Genomic DNA, 16,531 nt, shown 5'->3' on the forward strand with positions numbered 1-16,531 from the left:
GCAGCTTCTATGTGGACGCTGTTTACTTCAGGAATTGTGTTTTATCATCAGTTACCCGAAGAACAGAAAGAAGAATTTAAGGCTGTCACATTTGTCTTAAGGGTGTAGTATTGTGAGGATATCTGGAAAAGCAAGGAAAAATGCCTTCAGAAAAAAAATATGCTGCTGTGCACTGCTGTTTCATCTTCCATTTTCCCTGCTATACTGTCTTTTTCGTTTGTGTTTTCAGAATGCCTAAAGCAGTAGGTTTCAGACTCCTGCTCGTAGCTTCCTAGATTGTACTGCAGTGCACATAATAAAGATTGAATATTTGCTCCTGGAATAAAAGTTACCTAATCAGGTGTCTCGGATACAGATTCACAAATCAGAGAAACTCGTCTTGGTTCTTGCCTTAGCTAATGATCTACTGTGTGCCTTCAGTGTCTGTGGCAATTTCTTGCGTATAGAGTAGGGAGAGTAGGACGTGTTTTTCAGCATAAAGGGCTGATCAAGTGAAAAAAATATTCTGAGATCTTACTGTGATTTTACTATACTTTAATTCCCTATTCTAGAGAACAGTGATATCTCTAAATTAAAAGCAAAATATTATTGAAGCATATAAAAGCAAAATTTTATTTTTACAGGTCTAACTAGGACTTATTTAAATGCCTCTGAACTTCAGTATTGAGCTTTCTCAAATAAGATATGTAAATCTAATAATGAGTGAAACAACCAAAGAACAATGTCATACTTATTTGCAGACCATCTTTTATGTGTTCATTGTAAGGAATGAAAAGATTCAGAACTAGAATTATAAATAATATTGTATTTATTGTGTTTGTTAAACACACACACACGCACATATATGCAAATAGGCCTTTCTTAATTTCTGGTGTTCTGAATAAGAACGAGCAACGAACAGTTTGGACAATCAGAAAAAGATAAACATAAGAACCAAGATAAAATAATAATTATCACATGTTTTCTAATTACTTAACCACTCCACAATAATTCCTTTAGACTTTGTTGTCTTCATGTCCTCAGCAAGTGCAGCAGGTTTTTTTCTGCTCACAGGCATAAACCCATTGTTGTTCTTTTTATTCTGTGTAAGCGAGATGAGTTGATATTTCTTCCAGATGGAGAATTCTGCATCATATGTGGAAAGTTGTCAAGAATGATCAAATCAGACAGCAGTATAAAATACATAATATAACCCACCTGAAAAATAGAAAGGAAAATTGTTACTATATTCCTATTCTCTTTTGTTCAAAAGCGAGCTGAGAGTTTCCAAACCCTCATGTTTTTCAAACGATTGACATCTAACTGAAGTGGCCAAACGATGAAGATATTGCAGAACGACACAACCTCCCCAATATTTTATGCCACTGAAAAATGAAATATGTTTTGCTTTCATAGACTTTTCATAACTTGATTAATAGAATTGAGTCAGAGTTGGGTCAATAGTTGCTCTCTTTCAAAGGGCTGGTTACTCCCCACCTTTGATTGTATGACTTTATGAAATGAAGGCAAACATTGTCATTGCTGCCAGTTGCTGGTGAAGTAAATCTTTTACCTTTATCACTGGCCGGAATTAGGGACTAAGCATGACCTATAGCATGGTCATTGCAGCACTGGCCTGCTGACAGAACAAATGAGTTTGAGTCTTTCATTGTCCATTAATTTTTAAGTATTTTACGTAAAATTGGCAGCTTTAATGAGAGTTTTCAAGGCTAAGAATTGCAGCGTACAAGGAAGCACATCCCTGCCTCCTTCAGTTCCTTTCTCACTTGCCACTAACGCTACAGCTCAAGTTGAGGCCAGCTCCAAATTACCTGCCATGTAAATTGTGCCAAATGAACCCAGCCTGCCTTTTCAGTCCATAAAATATTCATTCAGTCCCATCAGGGATTGTATTATAAAATATGAATGTTTGCTTATAATGTTGATAACATACCCTTTTCATTGTCTTACATATGTATTAAGGAAATAGTTATATACCTACTCACGAGTTAAGCTATATGATAAACTATAGCTCTAAACAAAAAAATTAACTTTTGCATCTCACTCTATTGAAAGCCCATTTGACACTACAATCATCTGTCTAATCCAAGTGACAGCCATTGCAAAAATGTTTCAAATTTTCACCCTGCCATGAATTCCTACCCTCTCCCTTCATATCCATCTCCCACATGGGAAATTTAAGTTCCTCAACATTACCTTCTCCTGGCATTTGATGTTCCATACTGGACAAGTATTTGTGGTGGGATCAATGCAATGCAATTCAGACCTAAAATGCTAATGGAATGAAGAGCTTTGGAGTCTGTCAGAATATATATCCACTGTACTAGTTTAGGGAACTGGAGAGTGCTGAGATACATACAAGTTTAAACACAGAGAAGCCTAATGCATGGAAGAGTATTTTAGAACACATTTGAGAAATTTTGCCTTATTACTCTTGGTTTTTCTCCCTCTTGATTTACAGGCAAAGATCAATTCAAATCTTATAGAGATTAAAACGTTATCCAAAACCACTGCTAACATATTCTGAAAAATACTTAAAATAGAGATTTTTGGTAGAAAACAATATATATACATATCTATTTGTACTAGGTGTGTTTATATGCGTGTAAATTAGTGTAATGACATAATGCATAGGCTTATTTGCAAGATTTGGGATGAATGTGTTGTCTGTATAAATAACTACTAACAAAGTGCCTAGAAAGCCTCATGCTGAGAAGCCTTAGGAGAGACAAGCTGGGATGAGTTTGCCCTATAGCCCCAGTGTTGTGACATGAACAAGAATGACACAATGATAGACGCTGCAATTTGAGTTGGAACTATACCCATCGCTTTTAAAGAGAAAGAACGCAGTGTACTTTATGAGGTGCAAAACTTTACTGTTTGGGCTTTATTGGCATCTGATTTACACAGTTCAACAACCTGCCAGTTGTCTCTAAATCAAAATAAGGTCCCACTCCAGATGAACCCAGTACTCACCACAGGGGCACTTGCATGCTGGTTTAAAAATGGTGTGATATATTCTACCGGTGTTACATTTGGACCATCTCAAATATATGCAGCTTGCTGCTACAATTATCATATGATCTCCCTGTATTGGAGATAAAGAACTGAGGAAGGGCTGTTCCCTCTTTGAATAAAGCAAAAAAAACCCATGTTTAAGAACTAGTCTGTGTTGTGTTGCCTCTGTTGCTGATAAAGGCTATTTAGTCATGACCAGAGAAGGCTTTTGTTTTTGTTTTTGTTTTTTTTTTTAATTAGGTAGGAATGAGAAACAGTTTGATTAAGAATTTTGGAAATATCTGAAATAAAACGCTGTGCCATAGAAAAGCTTATACAATTAGTAACAGTGACATAACAGTCATAAAAGTCTGAATCTCTCCAACTTTTCTATCTAAAGGTAAGGGCAGATATTGGACATGCTGAGTTCAAATGTATGGTTCACTACCATTGCAAGAACCAAATACAGGTCCCAGTGAGAGAGCAGATTCCTGACTAGCAGAGAAAGTCTGAAGAAATGTAATGGTTGGAAAAAAACAAAGCACTTTCTCTGTGGGAAAGGGCAAGGTGGCTACAGCTGTCAGATACACTTTCCAGGAACTGATGAAGAGCTCTGTGTTCTTAAGTTTCAATAAGTACTGTAGCATCATGCTTAAAGAATCCCCTTATGTGTCACAGGCATGTTTATACATAATGCCAAAAAAACAGTCCACTGGTCTTCATTCAGATCTAGTAGATTCCTTGGTGTTCTTTTATAAAGAGGTTTTGTCCTAGGCAATATCAGTCATGCTCTCACCCCAAGAGTCTTCCATCCACGGTGCTGTGAGATGCAGGGGTTTGAGGTTTAGAGGAAGCCACTCTTCTCAAAATCCCTTTACTAAAAATATGTGACGTTCTACCTTTCCAAGTCATAACAAAGTTGATCATGGGGCATCTCTGATCACAGAAAATTTTGTGAAGATACTCTTTTTATTTACTTAGACCATCTGCAAGAATGGCAACACACCCTGTAGTTTGAGTGGCAGAGGGGTAGACTGAAGAAAACTAGTCAGGGACATAATGCTCCACATACAGCGTTCTGCTGTTTCTCAGCAAAGGGAAAATGTCCTGGTACTTCCCTTAGTGCTGCACAGAATTATCATTGACCATCATTACCTGGATGTGAAAGGAAGGGCTGACACGCTTTCCAGACAACCCATGTCTCTAAAGAACTGATGGTGGCTCTTGGGTGGACAGGAAACTCAATTTTATAGAAGTGAACAAATGAGTATACTATACTCAAGCCTTGAGGCATCTGTTACAGATTGCCTCAGTCAGAGTTTTGTTTTGAAAGCATACTTCTTCCAGCTACTTAAAAGTTCATGCTACTACAAGAGAGCATACAGTCAGGCAGGGGATTGACAAAGTGGTTTACACTGAGTATCTGCTCATAGGTGATCCAAAGAGAATACATTTTCTGAGGGAAAAGAGTCATTGATGTGAATTTCCTTCTTTCTGAGATGAGGAGGACTGGTTGTCTAGCTCCTGTACTAGAAGAGAAGTCAATTGCTGCAGAAGTTAAAACTGGTGAGAAGAGTGTTCAGAAAATGATGAGGAAGGTGAATAAGTAGCACCAAAGCAACCAGACTGTAGACTGTCTCATGAGTTGCATTGTCCAACACCTCAGTGTCTGAAATGGTTGATTCCAAGGTAGGAATATACTTTGGCAATCCCTATGCATGCATTCTACCAAGACTGAAGAGGCAAAGCACCGGCAGGCTGTGACCGTGGCATCAAGTTTCACTTGTAAAACTCTCATGGAGGTGACAGCTTAAATAAGGAAAATATTAAGAACTCTACCTTGAGACAGTTAATCAACAACCGCTGCCATTTAGACAGAGAAGAAATGTCTATGAAGGCTAAAAAGAACTCAGTACTTGGTCATTCTAAATAAAAATATTTGCTATGTACAATCTTTTACCTACTGTATCCTCTGTCTCTAGATTTCTTACATAGTGATTATTGAGCAGCTGAGTCTTTTCCAAGGCTCCTGCTGTCACTTACTAAACCAGGATAAGGTGAGTTTAAAGGAAAACCCATTTCAGATGCAGAGTGCTGCTATAATTGGCTCACATTTTGACTTAGGTGCTACACAAGGTCCTCTAGATGAAGAAGACTGTTTCCACTGTGTTTGCATTGATTAATAGATCTTCTTGAAAAAGAGCACACAGATAAAATGGACGTTACATGATGCTTGAGTCCTAGCACAGAGCAATCTGAGAGAACCTACTATTTCATCTTATAAGAGCCAAGGAACCTCTATAGCTGTGTACCTTGGATGAAGTTACAAAGCAGCCCATTCCTACCAAGGCAGAGAAGTAATAAGAAGATCTGTTGTAGGGAGATGGCCTGTAGTGAGAGTGTGCACTTGCAGGGTCTGCTCTGGCTTGGCTGCTGGGAAAATGTGACCAAATGGGCTGCAAAAGGAGCTATTGCTGGAAGGACCAGCATGGAGAAGGGAAAAGGTATAAATCACACAACCATCCCGTTACAAACAATCTCAAAGGAACTTAAGACTCATCTAGAGGGAGATAGTCTGGACATAAGGAGCAGGATGTATGGTCTCTGAGGAGGTAGAGAGGTGCTGATAAAGACCTAAGGCAGGGGCCCAATTTTGCCGACCTCACTGGTGCCTCAGAGCCACATGTGGGACTGTGAGAGAGTCCCTTTGGTAAAATCCCTTTCAGCTGTCTGACAGACAGATCTTATTCTGACAGGCATGAGGAGTTGAGGATAAAACTGATGGATTTGAAAAAAAAAAAAAGAATAATTTAAAAAATCTACGGTGTGTTTCAAAAAGATGGACCCAGTTTCAAAGACATAGTGATTTCAAATTGTGTCTGTCTTTTTGAAACACCCTGCAGATTCTCTCGAGAAATACAAAGTCCTCGTTCACTGCTTGCTGATAAGACCCAGGGCTGAGGAAGTGCCTGAGAAGTGCCCTGAAACCTGCTTTGTGGGTGGAAGAGGAGCCATGTATTTTCTCTTCTCTTTCATGTTCATCATATGCTAGAGACCAGGCATGCCAGTTTGGAGGCACTGATAAGGAAAGGGAGCTCACTCAAACCTTTTTATATGCTTCAAAGATATAGAGAGATCTCACATCATGAAAGTGTCAATAGTGACAGAGAAGCCACTTGCCTGGGCTGCTTTGCAGGTGATTGATGCCTCCTTTCTAGCCCTGGAGTTGCGGCTGGTAAAAATTCAGCAGCGTTAGACACCTCTCATTTCTCTGTAAGTCAGTGCTGAAGTTTCAGGAAATCATGTACTTCCCAGGAACATACTTTTCTCTGAGGTGATACAGTTGTATATGGCTTATCTGGCAGAAAGGGAAATCACCCTCCTGTAGCCTGAACCCTGTTTCTAGGGGTCAACAGACAAGGAAAGAAGTCCAATTGTTAAATTAAAGAAAGTAAAGATGAAAAGAAGCTCAAAAAGGAGTAAGGTCTGTGTGAGGGCAGAATGCAAAAGGAAAAAAAAAAAGAAGCCTCATTTGGCTGGTAGGTAGACAGTGATGAGTGTGTTCATCTCATAATTATGCGACTAAGCAGGAGGTCCATCAGGATGGATGTTGTTAGGGCTAAAAATCTTGTCTTGCATGTTCGGATGTATGCACACCACAGTTTGCATGCTCATATGGACAATCACTTGCAGGGAAGACACAATCTGCTATAATGCCTATCTGCTAGACAAAATGTGCATGATTAGTTCCATATGGCTTTTCTATCTGAAACAGGAGAGCTCCAAAGTGAGGAGAGATTTCAAACAGAGATGAGGATGTATTTCAAAATCCCACTTCAATAATGCACTTATGGGCAAAATTTGCCTTCAGTGGGATTTAAACACACATTTGAGTGCCTTGCTGAATAGAGATGTCCTTAAACATCTGCTTAAAAATATATACATACTAAGACGTGATCTTATCTGGGTGGGCTTTGAATCAACTCCCAAGCGATTTGTTGAATGAAGATTCAGGAGAAGATATCTGCAGTCCACAGAAAAACCAGGTTCTGTTTTCTAATTTGGCATTTTCCTTTACTGCTGAACTGCATTATCAAGCAGAAAGGTGCTAATGCTGTTCCTCCTCACACAGTCACATTTAGAAGATACACCACTTAATGGAAGGAGGTGCCTAGTCTTCTATGTGCTTAGTCTTACAGGTACAGGTAAGAGAGTCCTTTAGAGGACAAATCAGAAAATCCAGTTGTTGGGTTGCATTTTGACATAACCCAGTGCTGATGATTTTAAAACAGCTGAGCACAGCCAACAACCTTTATTTCCAGCTTTGAAAATCTTCTGGGTGAGTTTTCTTTCTTCACGCACTGTACAAGGAAAATGGGGCAGGCTAGTCTTCTGATTTAGATGTCTAAATTTCTTGCCTAAATTTAAATGCTGTTAGTAAGCAACATAAATAACCCTTTCCACGCAGAATATTTTAGGGGAGATGGGCTCTAAAATCACTCTTGGTCATAAACGCAAGAAAGAAAACAAGACAGCCTGTCCAGCATGGCTGTTTGCTTTCAACGCTCAAGAGCACTTTAGCAGGTGTTCAGCAGTCTACAGCAGGTGGCATCTCTCTTGTCAGCACCTGTCCTGCCACTGCCATCTGCAAGGGTGACATAGCGGTGTGACAGTCACACTCCCTCACAGACAGGAAAATCAGGTATCCTCATGGGAATACCCAAAAGCCAAATTGCTGAGCACGGGCAAGTTTTAAACTAATCAATCAGAAACACTGAGATAGTTGTGTGTCTAAAACCTCGCCTTTGATGTTTCCCCAGAGTAACAGGGCTTCAGAGCTCCAAAAGCACCGTCTGCAGTGTCTTGCCTACACTCTTCCATAGCCAGGGACTAAGAAATGTGCCCAGGAGGTGAGAGCTACATTTCTGACCAGCATCACCCTTGCAGACATTTGAACCAATGGCTCTACATTACAGGAAAACCTGTTAGCTATCAGTTTATGCGGCATTTTGTACAGACGGGATCATCACCTCTCTTACTGAGCTCAGGCTGCCCTGTAATCAAAAGCGCTGAATTTATGAGAGCAGATGGCAAGAGTCCCCATCGGGGACTGGATACATAGCCTTGGGTATATGCACTTAGCTTGGGCAGGGGTGCTCTGTGGTTCCTCAGCTACTGAGAAAATTGAAACATAGTGCTCATAAAACAGAGAAAACGCTCTAGAGTAGGAGCCAGAGTCCTGCTCTCAGGAAACACACAGCCCACTGAGCTCCTCTCTGCTGGTGCCGTGGTCCTTCTTTTCTCAGATGTGCAATGGCCCAAGACAAATGGGGACCATTCCCACCCCAAATAAGCAGTGCCTGATGTTTAGGGCATTTTTCTAAGCTCAGGGAGATGGAGACTCAAACCTTCATGGCACTAGAAGTACCTGGGCCACAGGTTTTATATTTCCTGGAGTAGTGCTCTAGGTTATTGGACAGAAGCAGGGCATCGTGTTCTGTGACAAAGTCATTGTCATTGGACTCCAGGACAGTTCAGACTAGTGAAATGAATTCTGAACAGCAGGTCAGTCCCCAGAAAGCCTCACAAATTAAGCATGCACCTAGCTGGTCAGCTCAGCAAAGCCAAGACCAGGCCTGTTTTGACACTGCAGCAGGCTCTTGTGGGAGTTTTTCTCGGGCGATATAGGTGTCTCATGTGCATAAAACAAAGGAGGCAGCGCTTTCCTCAGCTAGTCACAGCGGGGTAGGACAAGACCTTCTCTTGATTCCTTCACCTCTGGGGGCTTTGCAGGTTGTGCCTCCTCCTCCACCCTTACATGATTGCAGGTAGCACAGGCTGCATCTGAAGTCCAAGCTGAATGCGGTTCTATTTAGGAACTTCTATTTCATATACAGAAATAAATGGTTTGTAACATGAGTTGAACCTCTGTCACTTTTCCTGTCCCTCAGGCAGAGAAGAGAACTCCCTGCCAGCTTCCTGCATGCCAGCAGACACCTCCTGCCATTGAACTGGGCTTTTTGCAATGTGCATTTTGGATATAGACTCTTCAGTTCTCCCTAACCACCACTTTGCATGCATAAATCTCTTTTTTTTGGAGCTGAGAATTAATCTGTGTGTCTCACTTTGTCATCTGCAAAATGGAGAATTTCCTTACCTGACAAGAAAAGTGAGAGGATAAATATTTCAGAGACCATGAAGTACTCAGACAACTCTCTCAGCGCGGGTGACAAAAGTAGCTTGGCTAGACAGGAAAACGCTGCTTTAAAATTCCCAGAAGAAAAGCACAGAATAGAGATGAGATATAACAATGTGGGAGGCAATTGCAGCAATCTGTGTGATAGATGGCATCATTCCCAGTAAAGCAACATAGATCTGTGTGTAGACTTTCATCCCTGGAACTCTTCACTACTGACATGTGCTTCATCCATGCGCTGTGGCACCAAATAACGTTGTTCATCCTACTGCTTTTTAGTCACTGTTTGCTACATCAAGTCACGCAGAAAGAGAATTTGGACTGCTCATTGTTTGGATGCTATGGGACGATCTTTGCAATTCCAGCAGGGACCTCGCCTCAGTGCTGTTTTCTGCAGAAATGCAGAAACAGAATATTTAGAGGAAAATTGACTTATTTGACTAAATGTTTATCGGGCGAAGGTCTCTGAACACTTTCTCTCAGGCAGGGCATCACCTGGCGTCCAGCTCAGGTTGGTGACACTGAAGGAGGGAGCTGGCGGCTCCGGCCTCTTCAGCTGCAGTTCCCAGGCTGGCCCACGAGAGGGCAACATAGCAACATCCATTGCACTTCCCTGCCTGCATGGGAAAAAAATCATAACAGGATCAGGCTCTTGAACTAAAAATTTCATTCTACAATATATGCATAGTATTTATAGAAAGAGCATTTATTCCTATAAAGTGTTGCTATTTTACTTATAGCAGTAACATATAATCAGTATGCATTAAATTTCTTTCATCTCGCAGAAGCTAATATGACCCTCTGCTGCTAACTGTATAGGACAACTAAACATCAGAAGAAACCTTCGTTTTTTTCATATCTCAGGCACTCTACAAGAAAACTAAACTGGAGGCTCAGTGCTACAACTCATCCTCAGGGGGCAGCCTGTTTATCAGTCGTTTTAATAGGACTAACAGTGTGAGTAAAATTCTATGGGTTCACGTCCTTACTTTCATTGGCTCATGCAATTAAATACTGTATTTTGTATCTTGCCCTCAGGTCTGTAACCTCCCTTGTTAAGCTGACAAATTTCTGTATCACCTCCTAACCTGGATGATCTGAATGTGCTTTTTGAAAATGCCACTGACAGCGAATCAGTGCTCCTACTGCAGTCTATAAAAGGTTTATCTTCCACTTGACTGGAAACTGCTACCATATGCTAAACATTTTTGATAATGCCATCCAGAAATGTTTTTTTCCCACATATTTCATTTTCTGTCTTATATTCCAAAAGGCCATGCCTATTTTGCAGCTGTCTTATCAGATGCAGCTGAAATATTTTTCTTCCGAGTGACTCAGTTCTAGACGAGCGATTTGTCTTCGTTTTGCATTACACAGAATTTACTTGCCAGCTCCAGGCTCTGGTGGTGATTTGCATTGTCACCAGCTATTAGAAAGGAGAACAGAGAGTCATTAACCAGATGTTGAGAGGTAAATGGGAGACGAACCGCATCAGAAATGCTATGACTAATGCTGTTGGGTGGAGGAAATGCATTCTTACAAGCCACAGCTTAAAATGAATAAGTAAGGAAGGTGAGATAAAGGATCGTACAGGCTATGACTGCACTATTTGCAGCAGGATGGGCAGCAGATGATGAGGACAAGAAGCGGGGAGGACATTGCAGGGTGGCCTGGCAGGACTGACTCCTCCAGAGCAAACCAGCCGGTCAGCTGCATCTGAGTGTGCTGGCGTGGGCAGGTGGCAGCAGGGACCAGGGTGCACGTTGTGCCAGGCCCACGGCCACAAAAGGGTCAACATTTTTAGCATGGCACAGACACTATTGTGTGTGCTTTTCCCACATATCACACTATTTAATTGCTGTAAACTATCAGGCAGCTCCGTGGAATGGAGGAAGTAACTGGTTTGACTAGTCACTGTTTGTGAAATCGTTGCCCACGTACATGGTCCCCTGCACACACTGCGTTAGACACACACACTAAGCTATCATTATGGGTGAGGGTGTGCTGCCACCCTCTGAGGGCAGGAGTGAAGATGGTGGAAAGCAAAGAGTCATTTATGCCACCGAGACTGTGGCAGCTCTGAGGGGACCACTCTCTGCAGGTCAGAGAGAAACTGCACTCAGAGAATAGCCTGGATGAAGCAATTACTTCTGCACAGATGAGGGCAGATCAGTCTCTAAAAATGCTGTGCCCTGCTGTGAGAAGTGGCTGTGCTGCCATCATGAAAAATTAAAAATTAATTTACTCTCATTTTTGTTTTGTCTTTCCTTGGACACCATGGGCAGATGGAGAGCGCTGTTAACCTCTGCGCTTCTGCTGCCCACAGCTTTTCTGCTGGCCCGGAGAGGCACCATACACTCACAGGGAAGTCTGATATGGTATCTTTCCCCATAAGATGTATTTGAAAGAGTTCTTTAGTAAGCCTGCAGTTTCCAAATTTACTTCAGGAAAGACATCGGGAAGCTCTGCTTTGAAAAATGTGCAGCGTGAAGCTGAATACACCCTGATGCAGGGGCCACTGAGTGGCTGCTGCTGGACGCACGTGCTTCCAGGGCAAAGAGAGAGAACATATTTCTGATAAGAACGTTTAGCACATTAAAGCACGAGTAAAAATAGTGACACACCAGGACTGTGCCCAGGCATGCCAAAGAAGCAAAGGTCATACTGGGGCTGGCCTGGGAGGCTGCTGTCCTTCTCTCTGCCCCATTGCACCTGTGTGGAACAGCCTGGAGGCAACAGGCAGCACAGAAAGGAGGAACCTGCTGGTTGTGGGGATCAAACCAGTGCCTGGGCCAGGGCTGGGATATCCCTGGGCTCTGAAACCCCTGCCCTGGGCTGCTTCAGTGGGGAGCTGGAAAATTTCCTTTGCGTCAACAGGATTTGCTTAGTGGAAAAGGACATTACTATCAGGGAAAGCTGTTTTTTCCAGCCCACAGAACCAAAGGCCAGCCAGCAACTGAAAAAAAAAAAAGGGGAGAAAAAAAGATGGAAACTATGAAAAGCTCTATACCTTTTTAGATGTGAATTTTTATTTGTGTTATATATTTGACTGTAAATTGCAATAGGCTTTTAAGCAAAAATTAACTTGAGTAGACTTTAAAGAAATTCTATCTGTGAGATATATATGTAAATAGAACAACACAATTTTTATCAAAGCCTTATCACAGTATCACAGTATGTTTGGGATTGGAAGGGACCTCAAAAGATCATCTAGTCCAATCCCCCTGCTGGAGCAGGAACGCTTATAAAAAAGACAATACAGTTTTAGTGTGACACGGAATATATAAACAACTCATAAATTTCCAGTTAAATTTGTGTACTGTGAGGAATGTGCACGTATAGGGGTTGGACTCCGGATAATCCCCACTACTTAACTGGGGGAAAAAAGAGAAGAGTGGTGAAGCCTGAAGAGTTTTCGTCAGCTCAGCCACTTCCAAAGTCACATCCCACCCACGCACAGTCCCATTCATAGGACAAGCTGCTGGGCAAAGCACAACCAAACAGGATCAGCTTCTGATTTAAGAAGCAGATAAGATTAAAATGAAGCCAACCTGAAACTTTAGCACAAGTGAAGAACTTACAGGACAGGGCTGGTTCTGCCTCGTGGCAGGGGACAGGAGCAGGCAGCTTCTCCAGCCTCTTCTCAGCCTGTGCTCACAGCAGCCACCCGTCTGGATGGTATTACACAGAGTTTGCAGCTTTCCTGCTTTTAGCTCAATCATTTTAGCCTGTAGCTAAAATACACTTCTTTAAATTAGCTAGCTTTCAAGGTGCCTCTTCCGTCTACGTGGTTAAGTAAATGTATGTTCTTAATAGCTAAACGTAAGCAAAGAGGTTCATATTTTTATCTTGTATTTGATTACTATCTTTGCTACAAGATTTGCAATAAATACAGCATCCAGATGAATGACATGTTATAGGACTGGGCATCAGCCTGTACTAATTAGTCACAGTTTCATTCTTTATATTTTAAATAATTTAACTGGCTGAATCAGCTTAATATTAGGAGAATTCACAGACCATTTAGAGCTCTTGCAGTGAAGTTCATGACAATGCCCTTTCCCCACAACCATAACTGTTTCCCTGAGCACCTGTGTGCTTACTTCTTGCTTGGGATGTTTATCTATTACAAGGGGAAGGTCATTAATTTCAGCTGAGACAGATTGGCAGAGTTAAGCTCAACAGGAGCCTGACCCCAGGTTCCATAACCAATAGATTAGATAATAGAAGTTTATTACTTTTCAGAAGAAATGACAAAACAAAACACTAACAGACAGATTGACTTTCCTGTGGGGTCACTGTTCATTAAATTTCCTACTGCTTTTTCAATCTGAACCACTACAGTCATTTAGTTTTGAGCCTAAGTCCCTAAAGCGAGAATATTGTTTCTTTATTACCTTGAGACCATTTGTCTTTTTAATGGTGTTTTACAAGCTCTCTTCCTAAAATGGGCAAACGCTATAAAAAAATAAAAATTGTGCCTTCTGTGGCTTAAACACAAACAAACCCAGTTGTTTCCATCCTTCTCGTTTAAAATCCTTTCAGCACCTGTTTGTGCCAGGCAGGTAACTAGGTGCCTGATGGAGACAGCTCGGTATGGATTAAAACCTTCGCAGAAGCTGATGGCAGATTCAGAAATGATCGATGGAGATCTAGCTCTGTAAAGCAGTGTGCTGTGAGGGAGGCTGTAGGAAAGCGTGTACTTGGCACGTGTTGGCAGGCTGAGGAACCAGGACAAGGAGCTGGGGAGGGGTGGTTGAAGGGAAGACAACGTGCCAGAGAGGGGTTTTGCCACTGGGAGTGTGCACAGGTGCCCTGAGGGGATCATGGTACTGTAGCTGGACCAGAAACTAGTGGCTTCAACAGCCCTGACATGTCTTGTCTGCTTCTCCTTTCCTCCCCCCGAAAGTCAAGACATGGACTTGGAACAGATACCACCACTACAGAAGGTCCCCGGGTACATTACAGAGGACTGTTGTGGGAAAGAGGTCACACAGAAAACAGTAAGAAAGCATGCAGAAACTCCCTGCAAAAGATCCCACTCATCAAAGAAGAATGATGTCTTTTTATTTCTTACTAAGTAGATATGCCATAACATTTATAACCTTGCAACAAAAATAAGTTTTAAAAGGATTTATTACCCATCTTAATCAAATTGTGTATCTACAGATTTCAATAGCTACAAGGACAGTATTTTATGGTCCCTTCTTTAAGGTCACAGGATATTCAAAAATACAAGGGCCATGATATGAAATGTTTGAAGAGTGGACAGAGTAAGAGATCCCTCTTATCTTACATTGCTGATTTTCCAAGGAGAACACTTTTCTTGCACATACTACATGATTTACAGTAATCTAGTTGCCTTGTTTTCTGACAAAACAGGGCTCAGCTACTAGAATTTACATTGTGTTGGTGGAAGATTGAAGAAAAACTTTGTTTCATGCTTGCCTCCTGCTAATAGATTGTGACCCTTTAACTGCGTTTGCTATCACTGACTGATGATGCAATGCAACCTGACCTGATGATGCAATGCAACCTGATCAGCTTCCTTTCTGCCCACTCCAAAAATGAAAAGGTGATAAAAACATGAGACAAGATAGGAAGAGGCAAGCATCTGTTGAATCAGTGTTCTGTGACTTAGAGATGTTTTTAGAGCCCTTAACCCAGCCAACTCTAACAGTTAAGGATGCCTAAACCAAGAAGGGAGAACTTTGCAGCTGAGCAACAGAGGGGGAAGGAGGCTGTTCCTAACATTACAAGCTCCAATTATTCTTCTTTTCTAAACCCAGATTTATTGTTTGGGGCCATCACCAAACTGCTCTTTGTTTTTCCACTATGAAACAGATGGCATAATTATGCCCTGCAATTTTACTGCTATGCTACAATTTCGTCGTGTCATGCCAAAACTGGTAGGTTCATTCAGTGTACAAAAAAACTTTCATTCTGCTGAGCTGCCTATGGATGCATTGAGTAAAATGGCAGTTTAAAATGTTTCAAGATGCTAAATCAATATTTCATTATTTGTCTCATATCGGTTTTATTAGTGATAAATCAAAGCTCAACAATAGATAAAAGCTTGAACTGGTTATATGGTAAGATGTAATGAGAATGGACTTTTGCACAATCACTGCATTTTTAATCTTTCTTAGAACAAGCTTAATATATCTTTTACGACATGATGAGATTAGACAAAATTGCTCAACTCTGTTCTTTGTAAGGTTAGTCAAACTACCAGCTGAAAGAATCTTTCTCAAGGTTATACACAAGTGAAAGAAAACTTGTATTATAAATTCACCTTCGTACAGGCTAGAATAAAAAAGAAAGCCTAACCTATGAAAAGGTGTTCTGAAGAGTGTTCAGTTTAAGACGAACATGACTAAAGGGAAAATACCTGAAATACAGAAAGATTTAACTCTCCACAGTTCTTTATCAGTGTTTTTCATCCACAGTAAGTCAACCATTGAACACATTCGATCATTTAAGGCCAGAGGCAGGTACAGGAACTTGCTACTCTAACCTCAGAGGTATTTGCATACCCAAGGCAGAGCAAGAGTTGATACTTGAATACATAAACATATGTAGAAATCCAACTTCAATCACTCTGTTGATTTCTTAAGGTGAAATAAGGCAGGCCAAACTCTATTGTTGTTACAGACAGAGCCTTAAAAGGGATATGACAAAGAAACATATTGATGACAGAAATTATTTTCTTCTACAAGAAAAATATGGCAAACCTCTTGGCTTTAGGGGACACTTTATCAACTCGCCCTGTAGAGATAACTTTATACACATCATCAAAGGAACAGAGAGGTGATTTAAAAAATCCTAAGGAATGAAAACACCTACCAAGTTAGAAAATCACTGCAAGGTTGCTGGCATGACCTCAGCATTCCTGCATGCCTCCCTCCCCTCTGCCTCCATGTATGCCAGGAGCCTCCAAATAACCCTCTCTGGAGGCTGACTCTTTCACACAGGTACCACCAGTGCCTGCACTGGTTGATCCAGTTTAGCAGACCAGTATCTCCGGTTGCCCTTTCGGGTGGATAGTACTGTGTGACTGGTCCAATATCCCCGTTTTGATGATCTCCCCACTGTGGATTTGCTGGGTATCTTGATATCAACTGCAGCACGAAGGCAGGCCAAGTCAGAGCAGAGAAGTGTGCATTGACTTGATCTAAATATAGACAATGAAGTTATAAAGATATCAGAGATAAGCGTACATGAATAAAAACAAGGGGGTTGAAGGACTTCTAACACTCCTGTACTACTACCAGTATAACTGATTCAACTGACCTGGCGTCTTCCTTTTCTTTTTCTCTCTTCTTCTTTTTTTTAAAT

At 41.3% G+C, this 16,531-nt stretch overlaps 1 protein-coding gene across 1 annotated transcript in view; it reads right to left on the minus strand.

Annotated features, from left to right (window-relative positions):
- Positions 1-790: 790 nt before the first annotated feature.
- PRRG1 (proline rich and Gla domain 1) overlaps positions 791-16,531 on the minus strand; it is a 55,948-nt gene continuing 40,207 nt past the window's right edge. Inside the window, exons 4-6 of the transcript XR_010473985.1 lie at positions 9,689-9,810; positions 9,155-9,584; positions 791-1,197 (exon numbers count right to left, since the gene is read on the minus strand). The gene's annotated coding sequence lies outside the window, so the exon portion shown is untranslated. The remainder of the gene's footprint in view (positions 1,198-9,154; positions 9,585-9,688; positions 9,811-16,531) is intronic.

The sequence above is a fragment of the Columba livia genome, chromosome 1 (assembly GCF_036013475.1).
Source record: "Columba livia isolate bColLiv1 breed racing homer chromosome 1, bColLiv1.pat.W.v2, whole genome shotgun sequence".
In the NCBI taxonomy this organism is placed as follows: domain Eukaryota; kingdom Metazoa; phylum Chordata; class Aves; order Columbiformes; family Columbidae; genus Columba; species Columba livia.